Source organism: Podarcis liolepis, assembly GCF_965112155.1.
Source record: "Podarcis liolepis genome assembly, chromosome: 2".
NCBI lineage: Eukaryota > Metazoa > Chordata > Lepidosauria > Squamata > Lacertidae > Podarcis > Podarcis liolepis.
In genome coordinates this window covers 33,171,084-33,197,668 of record NC_139555.1, presented here as the reverse complement: position 1 = coordinate 33,197,668, position 26,585 = coordinate 33,171,084, and the positions used below count along the sequence as shown (strand labels likewise).

General features: G+C 46.2%; 1 long non-coding RNA gene across 1 annotated transcript; it reads right to left on the bottom strand.

The window, feature by feature from the left end:
• Window positions 1–1,114: 1,114 nt before the first annotated feature.
• LOC310699451 lies at window positions 1,115–26,580 on the bottom strand. The gene is made up of 4 exons (XR_014522085.1): window positions 26,332–26,580; window positions 23,810–24,129; window positions 21,899–22,136; window positions 1,115–1,644 (listed from the first exon to the last, which is right to left on the bottom strand). It is a non-coding gene; the product is annotated as an uncharacterized lncRNA (long non-coding RNA).
• Between the last annotated feature and the right edge of the window lie 5 nt (window positions 26,581–26,585).

The window sequence follows — 26,585 nt, the reverse complement described above, 5'->3', positions numbered from 1 at the left end:
ACATATCATTTAAAACAAAGATAAGCTTTTGCTCAACACCCGGAAAAACACCAATAACCACATTCTATTAACAGTATCTGAGCAAAGGAGGAGAATTAAAATGTGAGAGAAACACTTCCAAAGAATGCTTTTGATCAGCTTTGTCTGATACACCAGCTGTGGATCTGGACTGGGATACCCTGGCCACTGTGGTCCATGCATTGTTAACCTTGAGGCAGAATCACTGCAGTGGGTCTGATCTGGGGTGGACCTTGGGCCTGGGGCAGAAGCTCCAGCCAGTGCTGTATGCAGTGCCTCAGCTGCTGATGGAGGCAGTCGGCTGACGCCATGTCACACCCCTCCTAAAACATCTGCACTGGCTGTCCATAACACATCTGGGGCAGGTTCAAGGCTCCTGTGTTAATTTTAACATGCAAAGTCCTGACCAACTTTGGTTTGGGATCTGAGCTATTATATCCCAGCTTGATCACTGAGATCATCCAGAGGAGCGCTGTTACAGAGCCTTGACTGGTTTCAACCAGAAGTTGGGTATTTGGTGTTGCTGGCCCCAGACTGTGCAAATACTCTTCCAGCAGACATTTGGCAAGCTTCTTCACTGCTAATTTTCAGGTCTCTTGAAGACCTTTTTATGCCAACAAGACTATTCAATTGTTTAAAATTTTGTGAGACGAGCCAGCCCTTTTAATGGTTATTTACACAGAATCGTAGAATTGTGGAGTTGGAAGGGGCCAAGAGGATCATCTAGTCCAGGCCTGTCCAACCGGTCAATCGCAATCTACCGGCCGATCGCGGGCTGTCCCTGGTCAATCCTGGTAGATTGCGTGATTTCCTGCGATTGACCGAAAACAAAAAATAAAGCTCTCCCCCTAAAAAAAGCTCAGCAACTCCGGTCAATCCAATGGGTAGATCATTGCATCATTGCCAGATTATTTATAATGGGAGTAGATCTAGTCCAACCCCCTGCAATGCAGGAATCTTTCACCCAACGTGGGGCTCGAACCCACAACCTTGGGATTAAAAGTCTCATGCTGTACCGACTGAGCTATCCAGCCTCCATTCCTGTTCAATGGGATTTTTTGTTTCGTTGTCCTTGCCGTGAGTCACTGACCTGATCTAGCAGGGTTTTTCTTCGGTTCTTCTTATTTCCCCACCTACAATCGGAAGTGACGCAGGTGAGAATTCTACCCTCCCTATTTCTGCAATGTCATTATGCAAGTCATTCCATTGATTCATCATCTAGCTCATTATTGTTGACACTGACCAGCAGCAGCTCTCCAGGGTTTCCGGTAGCAGTCTTCCCCGGTTTTACCTGAAGACACCAGGGATCGAACCTTTTGCACATGCTCTACCACTGAGCTGGAGCCCTTCCACACAATAGTCAGCAAATCCTGAAAACTGGATCTGATGGAAGTCCTCTCTATCCAGTCGTGTCATCTGAGGCACTGATTTGGCCTTTCTGGTTGGTTTCAGTAAATGAAGCTTTGTGTCTAATTTGCCAATTAATATTCCATGGAAAAGCCAACACCGTCTGATCAGCAGCTGGTTCTGGGAATCTTGGCTTTTTATCTTGGTCGTATTGATGTTACATCAATGGGCAATGGGGACTTTGAAATCTGTTTGTGATGTTGGAGCCACAGGGGAGAACTAAACAAAGCGAGAGAGAGGGAGACAGAACACAATAAGCAAGGAAGACAAGCAGGGTAAATATTGCGGAGAACATACGTGCAGCAATGGAAATTTTCAGACACTGTGTTTAGCTCGTTATGTCGGCCCTCATCACTGCAAAGTGAATGAGCAGTCCCGAGAGTATTGCTCCTGTACTGATACCACATTGCAGTAAAATATCTGTGGGTTTACCTTATTTCCTTACACTACTTGACAGCCACCAGTGGCATGAGCATGTGTGTAGGCTTCATGCCACAGTTCCTGTTTCTAGCCATCAAATAATCACAGAAAAGAGATCCCATTTGCCAGCGCATTGAGTTGTTATTCCTGCTCTCTTCTCTCTGGCCCCTGGAATGGCTACAGTGCATTTTACAGAATTACCGTACCTGCAGTTATGGGTATGTATTTCCCCATTGCCCTTGCACACGAACTTCCCATTTCATTGTGTGTGTATAGGTAACATCCCGCTCAGACACACACCTGCAAAGCCTGGACCTGTGCCTAGAAATGCAGCAAAAAAGGAAGTCCCAAGATGTTAGAATTCCTGCTCCGTGATTGCAGTCATGGGATTTTTGTCTATCACATGACGGTGTATGTTTTGACTCCACAGAGTGGGAAGTGACGGAGACAAGATGTTTGTGTTACTGTGTTTCGTGAAGTGGGCCTATTGTCCTTTGTTCTTTCTCTTTGCTGTCTGATGCTAGAGAGAGAGGGAGCCATGTTGCAGTGCTCTGTGTGTGTTTATATGTAAATAAAGTAGATTAGCCAAAATGCTGAGTTGCTGAGGCCTGTTATGCAAGCTGCGAAGACTCTGTGGATCCCTAAGTGTGCCGGTGTCTGTTGGCATCGGTCGCTGTGATGTTTGGGCTGAAGAAAGCTTTTGAAGCTCCCAAACGATCGATCAGGAGGGAGGGAACATGCCAGTCGGACATGGGTCTCTGCCAGGGTCCTACTTGAGTGTAGGATGAGCTCCTCACATCGGAAACGTGTGCCTTCTTGTGGAGATCCCCCCTGGATCTGTTTCCTACAGATCTCCCGGCGCTTGAGCTTCCAGTTTGGTACACTGGTACCTTGGGTTACATACGCTTCAGGTTGCATACGCCTCAGGTTACAGACTCCGCTAACCCAGAAATAGTACCTCAGGTTAAGAACTTTGCTTCAGGATGAGAACAGAAATCGTGCTCCAGTGGCGCAGTGGCAGCAGGAGGCCCCATTAGCTAAAGTGGTGCTTCAGGTTAAGAACAGTTTCAGGTTAAGAACGGACCTCCAGAACAAATTAAGTACGTAACCAGAGGTACCACTGTATTGCAAAGCCTTTGTCCAGGAGACCACTGTGGTTTGTGGGTACCCTGTGCTGCCTCAATTCCCCCTACGCAGAGTCAGCAAGTTGCTTGCTCCGCACAAGGGTATATGCATCTTCTGCTCTCCAAAGGAGGTGAGAAAATGCACCCAGGCAAAATAAGCTGCCTGCAGGAGGAAGCCCATGGCTTAATGAGCTCCTTTCTCTCTGCCTTCTCTTTCCCAGAGTATCTGTCACTACCAGGCGCGGGGAATAAAGAGACTCAAGGTGCCTCCAGAGGACTGGTGATGAGGGAGGAGGAAGTCGGGAGGTAAAAGAAAGCCAAGCAGATTTCTTTGTTGACTTTTCCATCGCACTTTGTGCTCACATACTGATCACAGGTCTCCGGCGTGAAGGCCTGCTTTTGCTTCTCTCATTTTCCTGCCATACTGTCAGTCTTTTCTTCTCCCAGGGATGGCTCTGGAGGTGCCGAGTCTTTTTCCCAGCAAGGGAAGGCTGTGCTGTGAAGTTGTCGCTGTGCTTCCGCTGCCAGATCTCTTATTACAGAGCCTTTGCTGAAAACAAAGGACGTTGTGTGTGTGTGTGTGTGCTTGTACAAATCATTTGGTTTATTCTCAGTCATTTTACAGCCACTACAGCATCAGACCCACCTAAACCAGAATGTTATTTTGCATATTTCCACGATGCATTGTGGGAGAGAGAGCTTAAAACACTTCCAAAACTACCTTGCACTGCTGTTTGTGCTGTTCATTGGTGCATCGTCTGACTTCTGATGCTTTAATTAGTGCTTTTAATGGGCTTTCGTGGCTTAGAACCGTAATGCTAAACAAGCCCTTCTCTCAAATCGCGAAAGAGAGGATAAACACTCGATTAGCCCTGTTGTAAACAGCAACCAGAGACACTTTTATTGGCAGTGGAAGGGAATTCAGCCTCGTTTCTCACACTGTGTATCTAACTAAGAGTCATAGGAAGGAAGACCCAACTGGGAATAAAGTAATTTACAATGGCGGTAGGCAACCCACATTTAATATGTGGATATTTCCTCTGTACTGTGTAACATGCCACAATTCTTCGTTACAAAATAGACCTAGAATGGTCTTTTATAGGTACAGCTGGGGCAGAGTTTGCGATAAGTTATGGGGCAGGATAGCTCACTGGAAAGTCCTTGCACAGAGGCTTGATACCTCTGAATACCACCCGTTTGGGATAAACAACAAGGGAAGACTGTTCTGCCCTGCCAATGCCTCTATTTGTGATATTTCCAGAAGGATCCAGCTGGCTGCTGGCGGAAACAGAATGTTGAACTAGATGGACTCTTGGTCTGATCAAGCAAGGCGGAACTTCTGTTCTGATGCCATTTGTGTGGTGGGCGAGTGGATGAGTACATGAAATATATATATATATGAGAATCCTTAGCCACCCACAACTTAAGTTGATGTCTTGCACAGGTTTTATACCTTGTTCCTGGCAAAAAGGACACAGTAGGTGGGATCTGAAATACACTCAAAGAATTGTAGAGTTGGAAGGGACCACGAGGGTCATCTAGTCCAACCCCCTGCAGTGCAGGGATCTTTTTATCCAACATAGGGTTTGAACCCACGACCCAGCAAAGAGGAAGCACAGTTGGTAGAGCATGAGACTCTTAATCTCAGGCTCACAGGTTTGAGCATCACATTGGGCAGAAGATTCCTGCATTGCAGGGCGTTGGACTAGATGTCCCTTGTGGTCCCTTTAACTCTACAATTCTGTGATTAAGTCTCATGCTCTACCGACTGAGCTATCATCATCATCATCATCATCAGCTTTGCCCTTCTCTGTCCACTTTGTCCTTCTCTGTTTTTCTTTTCCCTTTTAAAAAGTGTTGCATCCTCAAGGCCTAGACCAGAAACTGTATGGGACAAACTTCTAAAGGCAAACATGGGAATGAACTGTAGCATCGAGGATGCAACACTTTTTTATATGTATAGAAAGCAAATCCTTTCTCACCAAGCCAAGTTACAGGGAACCAGGCAGAGGGCCTTCTAGGTAGTGGCGCCCTCCCTGTGGAACGCCCTCCCACCAGATGTCAAAGAGAACAACAACTACCAGACTTTTAGAAGACATCTGAAGGCAGCCCTGTTTAGGGAAGCTTTTAATGTTTGATGCATTATTGTATTTTAATATTTTGTTGAAAGCCGCCCAGAGTGGCTGGGGAAGCCCAGCCAGATGGGTAGGGTATAAATAATAGATAAATAATAATAAATTATTATTATTATATTACTCCTCCACTCCAAATCTACATACTAAGTTAATCAATCCAAGGTTAAGAGATGCATACAGGGTCCCTTTGACTTCTTTCAGGGTTTCCCCGCTACATTTTTTAAAAAAACAAATAAATCTTAATTTCACATACATGCTCATGGGGGTCTGAACTGGCAGTGACTGACAAGGTACAAGACCCTGGGGTCTTAATGGAGAGTTCAGTGAAGATGTTGACCCCATGCGTGGCACCTGTGAAGATGGCAAATTCTGTGCCAGGGATCATTAGGAAAGGAATTGAGAACAAAAATGCTGATATCGTAATGTTATTACAGAAATCTATGGTGCGACTGCATTTGGAACGCGAGTGTGCAGTTCTGGAAAAGTTCCTGAAAATGGTCCATCTATTCCAGCATCATTTTCTCACAGTAGCCAACCAGACGCCTGCGGGAAACTTGTGAGCAGGATAGTACCCATCTCATGCTCTGTTAATTTGTCTACTCCTCTTTCAAAGCCATCCAAATTGGTGGCCATCGCTGCCTCCTGTGGCAGGGAGTTCCACAGTTTATCTATGCGCTTCATTTTAAATAAAGGAATGTTATCCCAAACACATATGTCTGTGAAATATTTTTGTTATTAAAATAGATACACCGCCCGCCCACCAAAAGTTGCTTACTTTGTCTTCTAATAGTTGAAAATAGTTGCTTACTTTGTCTTCTCATTCTTCAAACACAAATGGTCATGCATTATTACCAAGCTCTTATTTAATATTCTATGACTGGCTCGAGGAACCGTACTGCCAAAGAGCCAATCTTAACCTCAGTCATTCCTGAGTAATTATTGTATTTTAGCTCAGCTTCTTGTTTTTTCTTTCCCCAGTGATCAGTTCTTTCTTTACTGTACTTTAAATGAATAGCCTTAATTGTGTCCATCACTGAGCATCAACACAATGAAAAATAACAATTTGCAGGGAAAACGCTTTCTAGTCTCAAAGGTGCTCTCTTCCTTGGTGGTTTTAATGCTAATCTTCATATTCATCCTCATTGTCATACTCTTCATCTTCCTCCTCCTTTTTCAATGGATTTCTGGAAATCTGCTGTGAACTATTCAAGGACAAGATTTGGATGAAGCAGTCCTCTGGAGAGGAGACTCTGAGTTTGCATGGACAATATCCAAACGAGACTGATGTTCTGTTTGATAAAGTGAACTCCGAAACATCTCTAGGTCTTCATTCTCATCAATATTTTGTATAGTTTGGTTGGCAGCAGTGTAAATTTCTAAGGCTTTCCAGCTCAGCTTCTTGTTTTAATAGGAAGCTTCTCAAAGTCTACAAGGGTTGCATAATTATTCTCTGTGTGTGTGTGTCTCTCCATAACCTATTGCAACCAGAATCTGAGTCTGAGGCGGGGAGATCAGCACCTTAGTTCGTGAGACTTGGCCTGCTTCCTTCTAGTTTATACAAACCCTCGAGAGCTGTAGCTACTGTGTGTTGACAGTACTAAGCTGGATGAGCCATGGACCTGATCCACTAACTTCCTATACTGTATTCCTATTTGGGGAGGGAGCATGGCTCCTAGCTGCCTGCCCTAGTGTGTATCCCGCAGCCTTAGTGATCTTGAGCGAGAGCACCTGGGTTTGCTGCAAAAGGTCACAAATTCAATCCCCGGCATCTCCAGTTAAAACAATGGCAGGTTGCAGGTGACAGGAAAGGCTCCTTTTCTGCCTGAGACCCTGAAGAGGTTCTGCCACAGAGTAGCTGATGCGGTGATCACACAGGGTCCCCGGACGTTTCACCATCTATTGATCCCTGTGCCACCACTTGATTTCTCGCTGTCACCACCCAGGCCCTACCTGGTACGATACTGAGTCCAGTCAGGGTTAAATTGGAACATAAACTTCTGTTTATTTATTGCAGTTTAACAAGCGTGTGGTTTCATAAATGGTATCAGTCAATTACAATCATAGGGTGCCTATCCATACCTATAACTTCTGCTAACTGCTCTCACTCACTAAACCACCTCTCAGATATTTACTTGTCTTCCTAGCTCCTAACTGTTCCTGACTCAGCTTATTTCGCTACACGAACTCAACCTACCCACATACTCTATCCCAATTCACTCCCACTCCAACCAACCACCCAACTCCCAACGAACTCCCCTTTCGCCCCTCCCAGAGCTGGTTTTATAGTCCCTCTGACTCCACCCCCCTGGGTTCTGATTGGGTAACTTGTTTAACTATTTCACCTCCAACACACTCATATGTTAACGTCACAGAGGGGAGGTTGTAGCTCCATGGCAGAGCTTCTGCTTTGCATGCAGAAGATCCCAGGGTCAATCTCTCGCATCTCCAGGTCAGGTGGGGAATCCCTGGAGAACTCCTGCCAGCCAGTGTAGATCCTGAGCAAGATGATCTAGCAGCTTGCCTGTGAACAAGGCAAGGTTCACTTCCTGCACAACTTGGCAATGTTGAGAAGTTGTTCAAAATGTCTGTTTGCAACCCACTGCACACCTGAGTTCTTCCTTATCTCTTCTGGGTTTATGATTGAAATTGGGCACACGCAGCGGAACTAATACCCCCAACTATCTCTTTTGGACTGGGAAATGAAATTGCTTTGGCGGCGTTCCTGCCCTTCTCAAGGAATCGCCATCTGATTACATGGCAGTGATTAAACGCTCCCTGAAAGCAGGTGCCGGCTGCGACTCGCTTTCCGTGGGAATTTGTCCCAGAGCCCACAACAAGGGAAGGGGAAAAAACAAAACAAAACCATGTGTTTTCAGTGTCAGATTGCAGCTACACAACACGGCTCAAAAGCGGAAGAGCAGGCGCATTTCTAGGCAAGCTCTAGGGGGAAACGGCAGTGAATAATTTTGGCACATAAATCTGACGTGCGCAGCCAAGAGGAAACAAAACACTAAGATGATCGTGTCAAATAATTGATGAAAATTTCCATTTCTTCACTTTTATCTTTGCTGCTTCCATTTGATCCATGACAGCACTGCTCAGAATGCACCATTGACAGGCAAGAGTAAATCACAAGAGTGGAGTGATGAACAGAACAACCCGACACTTTCTCAGTCTACCGGACTGGGGTGGGTGCACTGCATTAGGCAGAGCCCGGCTCTCCCAGCTATGCCAGCTGCCCAATACATGGCCAGGTAGGATCCCCACTCTAGGGCAGGCGTGGGGAATTTTTATCAACCCAAGCATGTCACTAGTGGTAAAGTAAAGGTAAAGGGGCCCCTGACCATTTGGTCCAGTCAAGACCGACTCTGGGGTTGTGGTGCTCATCTCGCTTTATTGGCCGAGGGAGCTTCCAGGTCATGTGGCCAGCATGACTAAGCCGCTTCTGGCGAACCAGAGCAGCGCACAGAAACATCATTTACCTTCCTGCCAGAGCGGTACCTATTTATCTACTTGCACTTTGACGTGCTTTTGAACTGCTAGGTTGGCAGGAGCAGGGACCGAGCAACGGGAGCTCACCCCATTGTGGGGATTCGAACCACCGACCTTCCGATCGGCAAGCCCTAGGCTCTGTGGTTTAACCCACAGCGCCACCCGCGTCCCATCACTGGTGGTAGGCAAAGGAAAAATAGATAGAGCAATGGATGTGACTCCAACCTTTGTACAGTGGACTACATTTCAGCCACACAGAAATCAAAGGTTTCAACTAACACCCCACCCCCGATCTCTCTGTTCAAGCAAGCAAGAAGCACAATCAGAGTACAAATATGCCATCCAGCACTCGAGAGAGGAGTAAGGCCTGTGGATGGGGTGTGGGCTGGGCAGAGTCCCAAGAACTGGATACAGAGGCACGGAGGGGTGCATTTGGCCCCCAGGCCTGAGGTGTATATTTTCAGTGCGAGCGGAATCCCTGTTGGAGGAGCACACCTGACTTTGGCTGATCACCAAAGAATGGATGCTTTTGAATTATGGTGCTGGAGGAGACTCTTGAGAGTCCCATGGACTGCAAGATCAAATCTATCCATTCTGAAGGAAATCAGTCCTGAGTGTTCACTGGAAGGACAGATCCTGAAGTTGAGGTTCTACTACTTTGGCCACCTCATGAGAAGAGAAGACTCCCTGGCAAAGACCCTGATGTTGGGAAAGATGGAGGGCACAAGGAGAAGGGGACAACAGAGGACGAGATGGTTGGGCAGTGTTCTCGAAGCTACCAGCATGAGTTTGACCAAACTGCGGGAGGCAGTGGAAGACAGGAGTGCCTGGCATGCTCTGGTCCATGGGGTCATGAAGAGTCAGACACAACTAAACACCAACAACACAGTTTGGAAAATAAGAAAGCTGTGTTTATTGCAGGAAATCAGTGTTGTTTAGGGAAGATCCCTCATTCTAGCTCACTGAGGTGGAGCTGTAAAGATGTGAGATAGCCAGTCTCATATAACCAACATAAAGGTAAAGGTAAAGGGACCCCTGACTGTTACGTCCAGTTGTGGCCGACTCTGGGGTTGTGGCGCTCATCTCGCTTTACTGGCTGAGGGAGCCGGCATACAGCTTCTGGGTCATGTGGCCAGCATGACTAAGCCGCTTCTGGCAAACCAGAGCAGCGCACGGAAATGCCGTTTACCTTCCCACCGGAGCAGTGCCTATTATCTACTTGCACTTTGATGTGCTTTCGAACTGCTAGGTTGGCAGGAGCAGGGACCAAGCAATGGGAGCTCACCCCATCGCGGGGATTCAAACCGCCAGCCTTCTGATCAGCAAGCCCAAGAGGCTCAGTGGTTTAGACCACAGCGCTACCCGAGTCCTATAACCAACATACTTAAGTCTAATTAATGCATGAAGGGGTTAATACCAGAGAGTAAGCTGTCCTGCCAGGCTTAGCTAAGTCCACTTCCCCCCACCTAGGGAGGAGCTAGTTAGCAAGCGTTTGTTCTCCCCCAGTTTACATGTGACCTTCATTGTGTGAAGGGCTCTGAGCTGCTTATTCCAGCCACATAGCTTTAACAAGCATCTCTTGAGTTCCTCTACCAATACTTTAGGAACTTTAACCACTTCATAATTAAGTTAAGTTTTACGGCCTGTGCAACTTTCCTGAAGCACATGAACGTGGCCATTGAAGAGTTTGTAAGTAAACCATTTTTAACTTACAAAACATGGTCTTTTTCCTATGCTGGGGGAAGAGGGAAACTTTGGAAAGATACCTTTTAAGGGCACATTTTGGAACTCACTTAGAAGGGCACGTTTTAAAGGTTTTACAGCTTATATTTCCATGCTTTACTTTGCTGCACATTTTATGATTTTAAATATCTGCTGGGGTTCTCTCACCAAAGAGCAATTGTCCCAAACTTGGATCTTGGCATCCAGGAATTTTACATTTCTATATTTTGCTTTACACCAACAAAAGAGTCCTACTAGCTCTTTCATCTTAGCATGAGAGCGGCATGGAGAAGAAGTGAGGTCAAGTTATCAACCCTAAATGTACCAGTCTGACACTGAAGGAAGATCAATAGGTCAGCACAAAGAGTGCAGTCTAGGAAGCTTGGAGGTTCCACTCTATGTACCCTTTTCATGCAGGTACAGTATATCAACTACCAGTGCAAGCCAAGTTTCACTCTGACACTTCCAACTGCAGCACCATAGAAGAGAATGGAAACTGTGAAAAGAGAAGCAGCAGTGCCTTTGGCAATGCAGAGATGATGGAGGATAGCTGGCTACCTGCCTGGCGGACGGGCGGACGGGCGGACCTGGTGAGCTGATTTTGCAGATGGAGGAATGGATTCATGTTGCTGAGTTACATTCTAGTTGCACCAGGCTAGTTTCTCAGGGCACAATCGGGGAGGGTGGCTGGGTTAGGGAGAAAGAAGGAGATGGTAGGATACGTTGATGTGGGAAAGTCAAAACAATTCCAAGATGCAACGTTTATTCTACGCACACCATTTAAATGGACTCCCCTCGGTTTCTTTCAGAAGCCTGCATGGCAAGGTTAAATAACTCACACTCAGTCATAAGATGAGGTCAAGTCCTGTCAGTAATTCTGTTCATTGTGGATATTATACCCAGTGCCATCCCTAGAGTGTAATTAGAGCCTTTAAGCTGCTGGGTTTTCCAGTACTTTGAATCATACATTTAAATGTGCTGAAGTGCATTCCCTGGAACAAGTATTATAGCTAAGAAGGACAGTGCGCTTGTTCGCAGGATGCCGGAATGGTGATGAGGTCATGCTCACCCTGGCCTGTTCAGGAGACTGCAGTGGAACAAAACTAGTCATGTGATAGCAAGGTAACACAGGGAGGCACCTGCAGAGGCGTCAGAGTCAGATAGGAGCCTCATAGCCTCTGGAACGCTTGAAACACCTCCGCAAAGGGCCGTGTGTACTTTGCAGAAAGAAAATTAAAATTCTGCACCCGAGCCACCACATTCTGCGCCGCAAAGGGACATTAGGTGACCTGCCTAAGTCATGTGAATGTAAACACATTCTTTTATGCTATTGTTATTGTTGTTGTTGTTATTTGCTGCCTTTCATCACAAGATCTCGGGGTGGATCACAGGATAAAAAATACTCTCCCCCCCATTCTTTTTAAAGCTGAGAGTCTAAAGAAGCTGTTTTCTGCGACTATTTTCATATTCTGGCAGTGGGCGCGGGGGGAGCCTCTTTGTTGTGCCCCTGTGGAATATACGCTTAATTATCATCAGAAACATGTTTCAGACTATTTAATGTTATTAGAAGGAAGAGGCCTGGACTGGAGTGAGCAGCAACATTTATACAGGTACTCAAATACATTAGAAGGAACAGTTTGCAAAAGCAGCAGCAGCAGCAGCAGCAGCATGCTTTCTCTAACACATTTGGAGGAAAGTCTCTCTGGTCTGGGGGAGCAAGGGAACCATTAGCAGACAAGCAAACATGCTCTTCCCTTCTCCCCTACTTTGCATCAGATTGCCCAGCTGTGCAGAAAGTGGCAGGCGCAGGGGTTTGCTCTCTCTAATGTGTGTGTCACGTGATCATTATCAGCCAGGCAGAGATAAAGCACAGGCAAGGCTGGGAAATGCAAATCTGGAGCCGGCAAATGGTGAAGCCTCTCTCCTTAAAAACGCTCTCTGCTCGCCAACCATAAACGACGCAGCCTCTGCTACAGTGATGAGGAAACTTTGGCTCTCCACACATTGCAGAATTACAGTAACCATCATCCCTGACCTTTGGCTACGTTGTCTGGGGCTGATTGGACTTGGAGTCCGGCAACATCTGGAAGGTTCCCCATCTGTGCTCTAACCCAGGGTTTCCAAAACTTGGGTCTCCAGCTGTTTCTGGACTACAATTCCCATCTTTGCTGACCACTGGTCCTGCAAGCTAGGGGTGATGGGAGTTGTAGTCCAACAACTGCTGGCGCTCCAAGTTTGGGAAAGAAAGCTAAATGCTACTAGGTCAGGTTCAAGGTTCTTGTATTAACTTACAAGGTCTTTAACAACTTGGTTCTAGGATACCTCAAGGGCTGCCTAATCCCTTTTATCTCTTCCTCATCACTGAGTTTTTAAAGGGAGTCATTGGCTTGGAGGCACTGCTGTATCCACTTGGAGCTATGCATTCAGGACTGTGAGCCCCATTTTATGAAACTCCCTTCCAGTTGAGGTCAGACCAGCCCCCTCCCTGTTGAAATTCCAGCACCTACCAAATACTTATTTTTATTCAAGCAGGCATTTTAATTGAAGCTTGAGTCGATAGCTTTAACTGATAATTTACCTTTTCCACATTGTATTTTCTGTACACCAATTAGACACAGTTGTACTTACAGTAAATAGTATATAAATAAAACCAAAACACCTGTGGTCCCTGCAAGGTTGTAAAGGTAAGACAAGGCCTACTAAATTAGTTCAAACGCCAGTCTGGTCTGGATGGGCTGGAGACACATATTTTGTTTTCTCTCCAGTGGGCAGACTTGCCAGATCCTCAGTAGTATTTTTGGTTTTTTTAGAGTTGACATTATGCAAGAGATCAGTGGTAGAACTGGCATTATATCATCTAAGTCAGGGATGGGTAGACTACACACTTGCTGCATCTACTGCGGTGTGTTTTGCTTTGTTTTACTAGACCCCCAGAACCTACCAGCTAGAGACAGGTGTATAAAAAATACAGTTAAGAGAATTACAGAACAGCAACACACCTCTGAGCATATTCAGAGCCTAGGGAATTGTTTTCAAAGGCTAGGTCTGATCTGAACTCACAGTCCTTTCATACAAAAGTCCACTCCTGCTTAGCTTTATTCATTCTAGCCGCTCACTTTGTGGAGAACAAATTGTTTTGTTGTGGCTGTTGTTAAACAGTTGGGAGTCATTGCAAATTTACTGCGAATCACCCAGATCCCTGCCTAATTTCTGCCCACTCCTGGATCTAGGTGTCTTAATGTTCAGCAAGTGCTCTGACTACCACACTCTGCTTTCCCAAAACACTTACCTTCTCTCTCTCTCTCTGCCTCTCTGCGTGCACACATTTCCCTGACACCATCCACTCAAGAACATGTTCCTCCATCACAACTTAAGTGCATTGATTCCCCCAGGGAAGGCCAACACGACTAAGGATGGCCGCTGTTTATCAATAACCCCATCAGTTGGTGAGGTGGTTACGGACCAAGAGGAGTGTCGCCTCCTCACAAAAGGCTACTTTGGGAACATCAGAGTAGCTTTCAGGGTAAACTGCAATGTGAGCTGTGATGCTGTTTGACGGGGACATAACTGTGGTGTCACTGCAGATTTGTGCCCTCTATTGATATATTGACGGAGGCGTTGAGAGGCAAAACTCAGCAGCATGGCCTGTCCATGATAGCTGCATGCCTGGAGAGTGAGGAGATGCACAATGGTGTGTGTTAAATCACTGCAGGGAGTTTCAAAGCATTACACAGTTTGGGCTCTGTGCTGATGAGTTTACCGTATATTCTTTACCTATTTGTCCTGTATTTTATGCTCTTCTAATTTTATGATGCTTGTAATGCTGTTGGTATTTCTAAAAGGGGGGGGGGGATGATAAAAATAGGGAAAAGCTGAGGGGAGACAAATAATGCATGTGCAATATTTTTATTCTCGTGTCTCTTCTAACAGTATTTTATCAGATCTCCTCACTATTTATATGATTAGTATATAATGATATATACTGCAATCTGTATTATCAAATATCTTTATTTCTTTGATGTTTAGGCATATTATTTGCATTATACTATACTTTAAAAAAAACTTCGACTAATTTGGCAAAAGCACTGCTAGCAAATAAAGAAAATTACACTAATTAATAATAATTTTATGGTGGTTTTATTGCACATTGCCTTGTTAATGTTTTTATGAGTTGGCATGGTGTGAGAGAAGTAAGTCAATCTAGGGCTGTCTTTATATGCGCCTCCTACTTTGAAGAAAGCCTAGTTGCTGCTGCACAGCTGTTGTTTCAAGTGTTATGATTGGGTGATGTCAAGAAACTGGGCTCAGGTGTTGGGATTTCAAACGTGGGGTAAGCCCAAGACTTTGTGATGCCTGTGGCAAAGGACAAATTGTTACCCTGCCCTGCCCATTCCATGTGCAGAAGCCAAGTAGACTGGACCAAGGATGGGCTAGCATCTTTTGCTGCACCTGAGGGCAGCACACTACCTTAGGACACAGAGTTCTGCCCTCCAATATCTTGCTGTCACTCCCCTCTTGCACTGGCTGCTCAAGGCCAATACCTCACTCTGCCTAATGGTAGGACCAGCCCTGAGTATCCATGGGCAGTATTCAACTAACTTGTCCTAACAGCACCAGGATGTACACTTGTGCAACTTTATTCTGCTTTTCAATAAACTATTATTATTGCTATGTATTGTTTTCAGAGCTGACACCAGCATAGTCAGACATCTTCTGAGTGCCCACTGACAAGACTCCACTGAACAGGTTGCCATGAGGAGGTGGGCTCACTGAGGGAAGAAGCCCTATCGTGTGTGTCTTGCCTAAGGGCTCTCTCTGGAGCTGACATTGACTACCGTATTTCCCCATGTATAAGACTAGGTTTTCCCCCTAAAAGATAATGTCAAAAATTAGGGGGCGTCTTATACACGGATAGTGGCAAGGGTGGACTGGCGATTGGTCGTTGCTGCAAAAATAGGGTGGGTGTGTGTGTTATACATGGGCACATCTTATAGACAGAAAAATACAGTATTTTCTATTTTTAAAAAATGTGGACCACAAATTTCCTTTCAAGGAGTGGCTGTCATTCAGTGATAGTTCACAGATTTAGTTCTGTGCATTTCCCCATAAGGAAATCACAGATAGCACGGCTGGGGAAAAGGATAAATTGAGGACATGAGGCCCTCCGAATGTTGCTGGACTCACATCAACCATGCTGGCTGGGGCTGATGGGAGTTGGGGTGCAGCAAAACCTGGACTTGCCAGGTGCATAGCATCCGACTTCCTCATAGCTGGAACTCAAGATCCAACAACAGACTTCAGTGGGTGCATTGTAAGGCTTCGAGGGATTGGTTTTTAAAGGTAATATATAGCAGGGGAGAGAGGGGAACGGTAAAGAGGTACCTGCTTGGAACCAGTCACTGTATTGAATAGCTAGGTGCCCAAATCAGACAAAGCTAAAATCTTGTGAGTCAGCCCCCATTTTAGAAAGCCTGAAATGCCACTCACTCACACGCTTGCAAGGTACAAACCTCAGCTGTCCAGATGAGAGGCTGATAATTGAACAAATCCTTGCTCAGGTGCTTCCCTATCGTAATGTTTCTGTGAATTCAGCCGTCTCAGCTGTCCACATTTCCATTTGACTTGATTGTCTCGTGCTGCTGTTTGGCTAAGATTCCCTTCTTGCCTGGCACACACTTGTGTCGCATCTTTTCATCCCTCAGCAAATTCCTCCAGTGCCCACTCCAGTTTTCATTCCCATTATTTTCCTGCACACCCAAGTGAAAATGGAAAGAGAATTTGCTCTGTGACACATCATCAAACCATCTATTTTCATGCTGTTGTTGATTAGTCATTGTTGTTATTTACAGGAAGGCCATGACAAACCAAGAAGAAAGGCTCTGCATTTCAGCACAGCAGCAGGTAAGTACATTTTACCTTCATGCCATCCGCTAAAATGCAGGTTTGTTCTCTCATCACAATCACTGTCTACCCACATCTTCCTTAAACTGCGCACCTTAGCCTGGCTTGATTGTGTACATTGACTGTTCTTGGTTAAAGATTAATAAGGGTAGAGTGGATCAGTTTCCTTTTGGGAAGCAAGTTTTTTTAGTAAAACAAACAGCCTAGGGTACCATGGAGAGGTAGTTTCTTTGACCAATTGGTTATTCTTCCTGCTGCAAAAATAACACAAGGATTTGTTTGGAGTGGCAAGGAATGTGCTGTTACGAGAAGGTGAGTTTTTCTTTCCAATATTTAGTTGACGGGGAATTCCCTGCTGAAGTCAGGACTCCGTTATGAACTTGATGCTGGTGGCAGAAGGAAAGATGAGATCCTTGCAGACGTAGGGTTTGTCAGTCCATGTGTGTTCCAGCTTGCTTGAGATTGCTACTTCACTGTCGGGGTGTGCTGGTGTGTGTGTGTGTGTGTGTGTGTGTGTGTGTGTGTTGCTGTTCAAATGAAAGTTGATGCTTTTAATAATTTCAAAACCTGCACCTTCCGACTGGGGAGTTCCACAGCGCTCTCATTAATTTATGATAGGACCACTGGCCTCAGCCACAACTCAAGAGAAACAAAAATGATTGCTCGAGGCAATCTGAGAGGCTGCTAATGCAACAACAGTGTCATATGACAGAAGGAAGGAAAAGAGGCCCTGCTTCAGATGAGCAGAAAGAGGGTGGGAGGAAAGGCAGGAAGTGTCAGAGCTACCCTGGCACAGAAGGACACAAATGCATAAGGAATTAGGCAAAGACATCCAGCCATTAAAGACCTATTTGTCATTCTAAAGCAGGGGTGAGGATCCTTTTTCATACCGAGGGCCACATTCCCTGCCAGGGGCCACATGCCGGTGCTAGGCAGGGCCAGAGTCAACAGTGTGTAGAGCAACAAATGCAAAGGTTACCTTTGCCCAGTAGGCAAGTTTCTGCACATTTTTGTCCATCCTTCTTCCAGGCAAGCAAGCAGGTGATATCAGGTACCAATTGTAGCCAGGTAAAAACACTTTTGGCCACCAGTCCTGAGGTTCCTCTGTTTGAGAGTCTGCCTGTGGTATTTGCTAAACTAGAGGTATTTGTACTATTAATTCTATGAAAATTGGAATTGCATGTAGGTTTAATAACAAGAGCTGGTGAGCTCTGCTTGCAGGAGGAGGAATGAAGAGGGCTCAGGTCAGGTCGAGGCCAAGCTGGAGTCAGAGCATAGGGCTCAGTCCTTCAAGGCTTTGGGTATGAATTCACTAGAAGATGCTCAAAGGACAAGAACTATGCAGAGGAAGGGAGAAAGGGGACAGTATCTAGGGGTTGCCTCCAGGCATTCAAGCAGATACTGGTAATTTCAGTTTGCACAAAGTGGGTTAAAGCCTTCTGTTGCTGTAGTGCATCAAATCCACTTTTTAAAAGAGCTTCTTGCAGTTAGGGAAGTGGATGGGAAACGCTCTGGAAAGTGTGGTATGAACAAATGATTAATGCAAAGACATACAGCCACCCCCCAAGCAAAACAGGATGGGTGCTCATTGTTATATAACCTCCCCACAGAGAAATCAGAATGAATGCTCAATAAAAACAGGGCATAGTTTAACCACTGCATAAGCTTTGTGCAATGAAACTGGGATGAATCGTCAATAAATTGGTTGTCTAGAGGAGCCCCAAGAGAAAGGTTAAGTGCTCTTTGCCCAGGTTGTTGTGAGAGATGGTGTTTAATGTTGAAAATGATGGGAGGAATTCAGCTTGGTGCTAAGTGGGGTGTGTATGCAGGCAACAAGGTCCATTCATGCAATGGAACTTTCCCTCTTCTCCTCCCCCTGTGCATCCTAATGTACCCCCATGCCTGTTCCAGAGCTTCCCCCAAAAGCTTAGTAAAGTTTGTTTGTGTTTGTTTCTTCAGTGACACGTTGGTTGCTACTGACGTTTTGTGCATGGTTTAACAGTTAACATGTTTTAGCCTCTAGAGATATAGTTAATTATTGTTGTAATATTATATTTATTCCTGCCCTGCGACCATTCAGCTATAAACACTATTAACTGCCCCCCCCATGATATCTTTTATTGGAGGGATGAGTGTTTAAAATACTGTGCCTTTGTGCTTTCCTCATCAGGCTTTGGCAGTCAGAGTCAAAATATAAGGATGTTATGTGTTCAAGTTGCAGATAACTTCTGTGTCCTGTGTCCCCCTTAGGGATAGGTTTTTCTCTTCTAGAATCTGGGGACTTCCAAAGAAGCTGAATGAGTGAAGATTCAGGACAAGAGAATGGAAAGCACTCAAGAGTCAAATTGTAGAATTACCTCCCACAAGAGGTAGCAATGGCTATCACTTGAACGGCTTCACAGGAGGTTTAGACAAAATCATGAAGGCTAAGGCTGTAAATCACTACTAGTCATGATGGCTATATTCTGCCTGAACTGTTGGAGGCAGCAGGCCTCTGAATGTCAGTTGTTGGGAATCACTGGACTAGATGGGCATTGAACCTGATCCAGCAGAGCTTTCTTTATGTTCTTAGAACAAAGGAGCAGAATGGCTTAACTGTGATAATTACAAATAGCTTAGCTTCACTCTGAATTGTGTTGCTTAAGCCTCCTAGAGCGAAGCCTCTCTTGAGTTTTGGACTGGGGTTTGGGGAGAATGCAGCAAAAGGAGATAGCGTTTTTGGAGGAAGTGTTGCCTTGCGAGAGAGCTTGCTTCTCACACAGAAAACAGCCAATGTTTTTAATGGGAGCAACTTGCAGTATGACACTTTTCTATGTCACTGTGCGCGCAAGCCCCTCTAAGTGAGATGCAGTAGAAAAAAATTCAGTCTCCTTATTGACAGTGTCGTTCTTTCAGTCTCCAGAGATGGATGATCCCAGGCATTTCACATATCTTTTGAATTGCACAAGCCGGTATTTGAAGCCGCACAACTGCTCAGAGGCAAGAAAATCTGTTCAACTAAGGCAAACTTAGATAAAGCCATTGGAGAGTCAGTAATTCTGAATTCCTCAATGTCGGGTTCCTCAATTCAGATCACTAGGGTTACCTGAAGACAACAAGCAGGAGCTGTGTGTATCTAAGGACTTGTCAGCAAGCAACAGTTCAGTTCTTGTTGTTACAAGTAAAATGTGGCAAGATATTAAGCACCGCTCCGTATGCTACAGGTAGCTGCTCCTGTTGGCAAGCAGTGAGATTCCCTGGCTACCAAGGATATATAATTCAGGGAAACAGAAATGATGTTAAAATCTCCTTATGAGCATTTATAATTCATACCAAGTTCTTTTTTCACAGAGTGGGGATTCAGGCTGCCAACTTGCTTGCGTTGTTGGGTGATTTTGAGCTGCTGCTGCTGGTTTGCGTTTTGAGGAACCTGCAGTTTTTGAAGGGGTCATTTGTTGTCTTCCAGCCGAAGCCAAAAGGTGCTATGGCAATCCTTCCATTGGTGCAAGCATTTCAGCTTGCTTGGTGGAATGACCCTCCCCTTCTCCCCTTGTGCTTTGTTGTGGGTTCTCCTGACCCTCCACCCCAGAACAAATCTGCTGGGACCACAGGGGAAGAAGAAGAAGAGTTTGGATTTGATATCCCACTTTATCACTACCCGAAGGAGTCTCAAAGCGGCTAACATTCTCCTTTCCCTTTCTCCCCCACAACAAACACTCTGTGAGGTGAGGCTGAGAGACTTCAAAGAAGTGTGACTAGCACAAGGTCACCCAGCAGCTGCATGTGGAGGAGCAGGGACACGAACCCAGTTCACTCACGCTCTTAACCACTACACCCCACTGGCTATCTCCTTTTGCTGCATTCTCCCCAAACCCTAGTCCAAAACTCAAGAGAGGCTTCTCTCTAGGAGGCTTAAGCGGGAGAGCCCCGTTGTGGGCTTCCACAAGTGGATCTCATTAGTTGAATCCAGCTCAATGGCTTTCTTCAAGGGAAGAGTCTGCCGTAGGTTGGATGGCATGGGATGCTCCTGTTTTAGCTGTTGTGTGGTTGTTCTCTGCCCCCAAAAGTGGTGGGTCTCAAGGGATTCTGAGATACAGAGTCCCGCTCTTGCAATCGTTGCTGGTTGCTAAGTCCCCAGCATTTCCATTGTGAAGAAAGGAAAGGGCTGTAGCATAGTGATAGAGCACATGCTTTGCACCCAAAATGTCCCAGAGTCAATTCCCAGCATATCCAGGTAGAAATGAGATGGACTCCTGGCTGGAAACCCTGGAGAACTGCTGCCTGGAGCGGTGACAATACTGATCTAGATGAACTGATGGTCGGTCTCAGTAGAAGGCAGCTTTTTATACGCCAAGGGGGAAAAAAGCTTGTCCATGAGAATCAATATTTCTTTGTTTTGTTCCCTTTATATTCCACTTCCATTTCCAAGGAGCTCTAGGTTGTGTACATGGTTCTCCCTTGCGCACAACAACCCTGTAAGGTGCGTTTTCTTTCTTGGTAGTGGCGCCCACCCTGTGGAACACCCTCCCATCAGGTACCAAGGAGATGAGTAATTATACCACTTTTAGAAGACATATGAAGGCAGCCCTGTTTAGGGATGTTTTTAATGTTTGATGTTTTATTATGTTTCTGCATATCCTGGAAGCTGCCCAGAGTGACTAGGGCAACCCAGTCAGATGGGTGGGGTATTATTATTTCTTCAGAGACATTGTTACTTCAAGCTTCATTCGGATGTGAGGGCGATCTGGCTGTGACATCTGTCACCCCATTGATCGCCAGGGTTGATTCAGCTGATCTGGCTGGCTAGGCGGGTGTCCCCTTCCTCCCTCACCACTCCACCTCACGCTCACTCCATGTGCGTCCCTCCTGAAGCTGCGGGCTCGGTGGAAGAGGACTGTGACATTAACATATGAGTGCTGGAGGTGAAATAGTTAAACAGGTTGTCCAGTCAGGATCCAGGGGGGTGGAGTCAGTGGGACTATAAAACCAGCTCTGGGAGGGGAAAGGGAGGAGTTGGTTGGGAGTTGGTTGGTTGGTTGGTTGGAGTGGGAGTGAATTGGGATAGAGTTTGTGAGTAGGTTGAGTTAGTGTAACGAAACAGGCTGTGTCAGGAACAGACAAGCTAGGCAGACAAGTAAATATCGGAGAGGTGGTTTAGTGAGTGAGAGCAGGTAGTGAAAGTTATAGGACTGGATAGGCACCCCATGAATGTAATTGACTGATACTGTTTATGAAACCACACGCTTGTTAAACTACAATAAATAAACAAAAGTTTATGTTTCAATTTAACCCTGACGGGACTCAGTATTGTCCCAAGTAGGGCCTGGGTGGCGGCAGCGAGAAATAAAGTGGTGGCACAGGGATCAATAGATGGTGAAACGTCCGGAGACCCTGTGTGATCGCCCCAAAGACGACCATCCCGGATAGAAGGAGTGTACCGTTCTTCAGTCAAGGGTACACGATAGCTGCGCTCCCCTGCTAGAACCTCCTCAAGCTTCATTTGAACCATACCTTGTGCCTTTTTGTACCACAGGATTCTCCGTAGTCCATATTTTCTTCTGCCTCCCTGGTTGAAGGATATAGAGCAGTAACACACACACACACACACACACACACACACACACACACACACAGGCCTTTTTAGGGCCTGTGCTCAGCAGTAGCTGTGACTGACATGAGCGGATGTGCAGTTAAGCTTACATATCTAAGATGCTTAGATGTTCCGTGCTTCAAAGTGCCTTTACGCAAAGGATGCACTTCAGGCGAGCGTGTCCTTAGGATCCAATCCCTCTATCCCGTGTGCCTGCTGCTGCCCCCGCAGCCCCAGAGGGAGAGATGCCAGTCAAACCATGCGTGGGCGTATGAGACCAAGGCAGTGAGCACCGCTGGTTTGTGTTTTTTGTCCATAACAATGAGCAGCGGCACAATCCATTTCTTCCTGGAGCCAGGGATAGAAAACAGAAAGAGGAGGCAGGGAGCAGAGGGGCTGGCAGGTGTGTCCCTTATTACTCCGAAGGCCAATTCTCTCCCCTACCTCTGACAGTGCCTGCGGAGAATGTGGCTTTTCACAAATGCCTCCGACAGCCCAATATTCCAAGGTGTCACAACCCGAAGAATTCAATAAACCACCTTTGCGATGGTGGCTGGCATTGTTTGGTGCTCAGGTGCATGTGGAGGGGGGTGGCAATGGAAAAGCGAGCTGCTGGAGGAGCTTTCTTTATCTTAGCGGCTATTATGAGAGGGCTAAATTAAACAAGCCAGCCGCTGAAAAGAAGGAAGCACTAAAGCCTCCCAGGAAGACTCTCTTGTTAATCAAAACAGAAAAGGCTCCTCTCTCTTTTTTCATTTAAGGATCTGAAAGACTCCTTCCTGCATGTGCGTTGAGAGCTAGGAAGAATTTGGGAGGAGGGGAATGTGAATATTGAGTCTAAAACTGCTGGTTTTGCTGTATTTGGAGTTTTAGAGGAGGGTTAACCCCTTTCACAGCACGCAGGTGGCACTGTGGGTTAAACCACAGAGCCTAGGACTTGCTGATCAGAAGGTCGGCGGTTCGAATCCCCGCGACGGGGTGAGCTCCCGTTGCTCAGTCCGTGTTCCTGCCAACCGAGCAGTTCGAAAGCATGTCAAAGTGCAAGTAGATACATAGGTACCGCTCCAGCTGGAAGGTAAACGGCGTTTCTGTGAGCTGCTCTGGTTCGCCAGAAGCGGCTTAGTCATGCTGGCCACATGACCCGGAAGCTGTACTGAAATATACTCGGAGTCGAGAGTGGATTTCATGCTCTTTATTCAGCTCATAGTGGTGAGGAGGGAATGGAAGTCCCCTCAAAGTATCTGCTTTATATACATTATTTACACAATGGGCTGCACTTGATTGGCTAATTCCAGAATTCTCCTGTAAGCCATCAGGTTGTGGATTCACTTCCTCGGCCAATAAAGTGAGATGAGCACCACAACCCCAGAGTTGTCTGTGACTGGACCTAATGGTCAGGGGTCCCTTTAACTTTACCTTTACTATCTCCTAACCTCTCCAACTTCAATTCCAACCCTCTCAGCTCCCACAACTCCTGACTGTCTCTCCTCAAATCCTCTCCTTTTAAACTCTCCCTCCTGGAACCACAGCCAATCAGAGATTGCCATTCATTAACCATCTGCTGGCAGGGAAGAAAGAAAGAAACACTTACTGTCCCAATCAGCAGCTTCTGGAAAGAGAAGCTGCTGAATTACAACTCATTACCAAACTTAAAACCATGGAGAGACCTGGTTTGAACAAAGACATTGGATTCTTATCTCATTATACATGACTAAGCCATTTCTCACCTTCTCACCCCTTGCCTTTTCCTGTAAGACCAATTGCAGTCATTAAGAGTCGTCAACAGGCACATCACAGCTATCTGCCAATCACCCATTCCCACCACCCTTCTGAGTAATACCCCTCCCCACCTTCTCACTATATAGAAGGATCTGGCAACTTCTGTTTCAGTGTATCTGAAGAAGTGTGCATGCACACGAAAGCTCATACCAAGAACTAACTTAGTTGGTCTTTAAGGTGCTACTGGAAGGAATTTTTTTTATTTTGACTATGGCAGACCAACACGGCTACCTACCTGTAACTGTCCCAATCTGTCCAGCAAAACCAACTTTTTCGTCACACCAGCAGGAGTTTTGAATCCATAGTGATTTTCTTGTTTGAACTCATTTTTAGTTTCATTGTACCGAGTCTCCTGTACACCCTATAGAGGGGACTGTAATTAAGTGGTATACAAATTGTCAACATAGGTAAAAAAGTAAGCAGTCACTTCACTGCAGATCCATAAAAAAGGTCTCTCTGATCTCAAGAAATGGTTGCGCTCCCATCTGCTTCCAGTTGGGAAGTGTACCTTCTCCACAGCATCTCAGGTACATATGATCACGAGATGATGGAAATCCTGTGACTTTGTAAGAAAAGAAGATGGTTGTTTCCTTTGTTGAAAACTAAATGGAACATCCAATCCTTTCCCATTTGTACAGTAAGCCTGCTGAGCCATTGGCTAGTCTCTTAGCAGACAGACTATATCCATTAAGTATGTAACTTTGATCGTACAAACAGTCTTGCTCTTCAGCACTGAAGAAACTAATGTACACCAAAATAACTGCAGGCCACCCAGCAGCTGACTTCTGACAAATTATACCTCCACTAAATGACAGCTAATTTAGCTTGAATTACAGAGACTAATCAGATCAATAGGTTGAAGTGAAATACATAAGAGCAAAATCAATGGCTCCTAAAAGATGTATTGAGTAATGAATAAGTGTGGCAAAAGCCAGCATTGTTCATTCATTGTTAAGTGAGAAGGGTAAGGAATGTTTGGTACCTGATAAATTGCAGGCAGGGCCTGTGCAAGAGCAGAAGAGTGTCGCTGATCCGGGGAACTTACTCTGCTGTGTTGCATCTGGAACCATTGGGACAGACTTAAGGCCGCTGGAATGAAGGACTTAGGCCAGGCATAGGAAAACTCCAGCCCTCCAAATGTTTGGGACTACAATTCCCATCATCCCTAGCTAACAGGACCAGTGGTCAGGGATGATGGGAATTGTAGTCCCAAACATCTGGAGTTTGCCTATGCCTGACTTAGACACTTCAAGCTTGCCATGTCCAGATCAGGAACACCTGAGGCAATAGGAAGTTGGAGGGGAGCAAAAACCTGGTGGTGCATCCATTTGTAGCAGGGAACGTTGGCCTGGATGGCAGGACCCTGGACAGCTCCAGCCTGATAAACTTGCCCTGGAGCCCACCATATTCTCAGCCTAGCTACTTATCTGAGGGTCCATTTCTTTGGGGTGGAAGGAGGAGTTTAAATAGGCAGTCCTATCTAGAGCAGCGGTTCTCAACCTGTGGGTCCCCAGATGATGTTGGACTACAACTTCCATCATCCCTGAGCTCTGGCCTTGCTAGCTAGGGGGGTGATGGGAGTTGTAGTTCAACAACATCTGGGGACCCACAGGTTGAGAAAGGCTGATCTAGAGCATAGTAAGATAGGCTCTAAATAACTGCTACTCAGTTATTTTAAGCTGGGTGTGTTATCAGCTTCGCTAGGTGAAGGCAGACACTGGGGGAGTCCTTGGGGATAAGGAGACCACCCTAGTAGCCTGCAGCTCAGGGGCTCCATTTCAGGGTGCTGGGATGGGGAGGATGCATGTTTGACAAGGTCAGTAATCAGAGATGAGGGAAGGTGTAGCCCACCAACAGCTGGAGGGGTTGCATGTTCTCCACCCCTATGTTAAAGGCACAGAGGTCCATTCCTCCTTTCGTCTCCTGACCTTCAATGGACCCAGAACATAGCACAGATCCCACTTACCACATTCAGTTATCCCTGCTTGAATAGCTATGCAGAAGAGGGAATTTTGGCAAATGCAGCTTCTCATGCAGAAATAGACCACATCTGCTGATTCCCCCCAAAAAACTACTTGCTTATTAAAAAAATAGTTTTACTTATTGCAATTTGTTTTTAAACAATGCAATTATAATTATATTAAACAGCAATTACCGTATTTTTCGGCCTATGGGACGCACTTTCCCCCCTCCAAAAATGAAGGGGAAATCGTTATGCGTCCTATGGGGCGAATGCAGGCTTTCGCTGAAGCTTGGAGAGCAAGAGGGGTCGGTGCGCACCGACCCCTCTCACTCTCCAGGCTTCAGGAAGCTATCAGCAAGCCTGGGGAGCCCGTGGGAGTTCCTGCAGGGCTCCCTAGGCTGTGGATAGCAGCCTGCTGCCCGGAGCACGGGGCGCGGTGAAGCAGAGCGCCCCGCGCTTCGGGCAGACATCGGGCAGCCCCACAAGCTCGGGGGACAGCAGGGAGGCGCAGCGCCACCATCCCGCTGTTCCTCGACCTGGTTTGGAGGCAGGCGCTGGGGAGCGCGCTTCTCCCCAGCGCCAACCCCACAAGCTCGGGGACAGCGGGGAGGCGGAGCGCCGCCATCCTGCTGTTCCCCGACCTGGTTTGGGTTCCCCGACCTGGTTTTGGGGGGGAAATAAAGGGGAAAAAATCCCCTTTCCCCCCAAAAAAAAACCAAGGGGGGGGGTTTACTATGGGACGAAAAATACGGTATATCATGTAAAGAACTAAGAGCCCAACTCTCCTTTGCATCTGCTTACCCTAGGTTGGTTCCACCTCAGGTGTACTTTGCTGCCTTGAAGCCGCCACAGATTCAGGTTTGGTGGCAGGTCATCCCATGGAATGCATTGTTAACATAAGGACTGTTAGTATTTTCCTGGAATTCTCACAACTAATGCAATACATTTAACAGACCTAACCCAACCCTTAGCTTCAGTGGTGGCTCTTGCCTACTGAGACTGGTCAGCAGAAGGCAGGGGGAGCAACAGTAGGTTGAGTGAAAGCCAATGAGAAC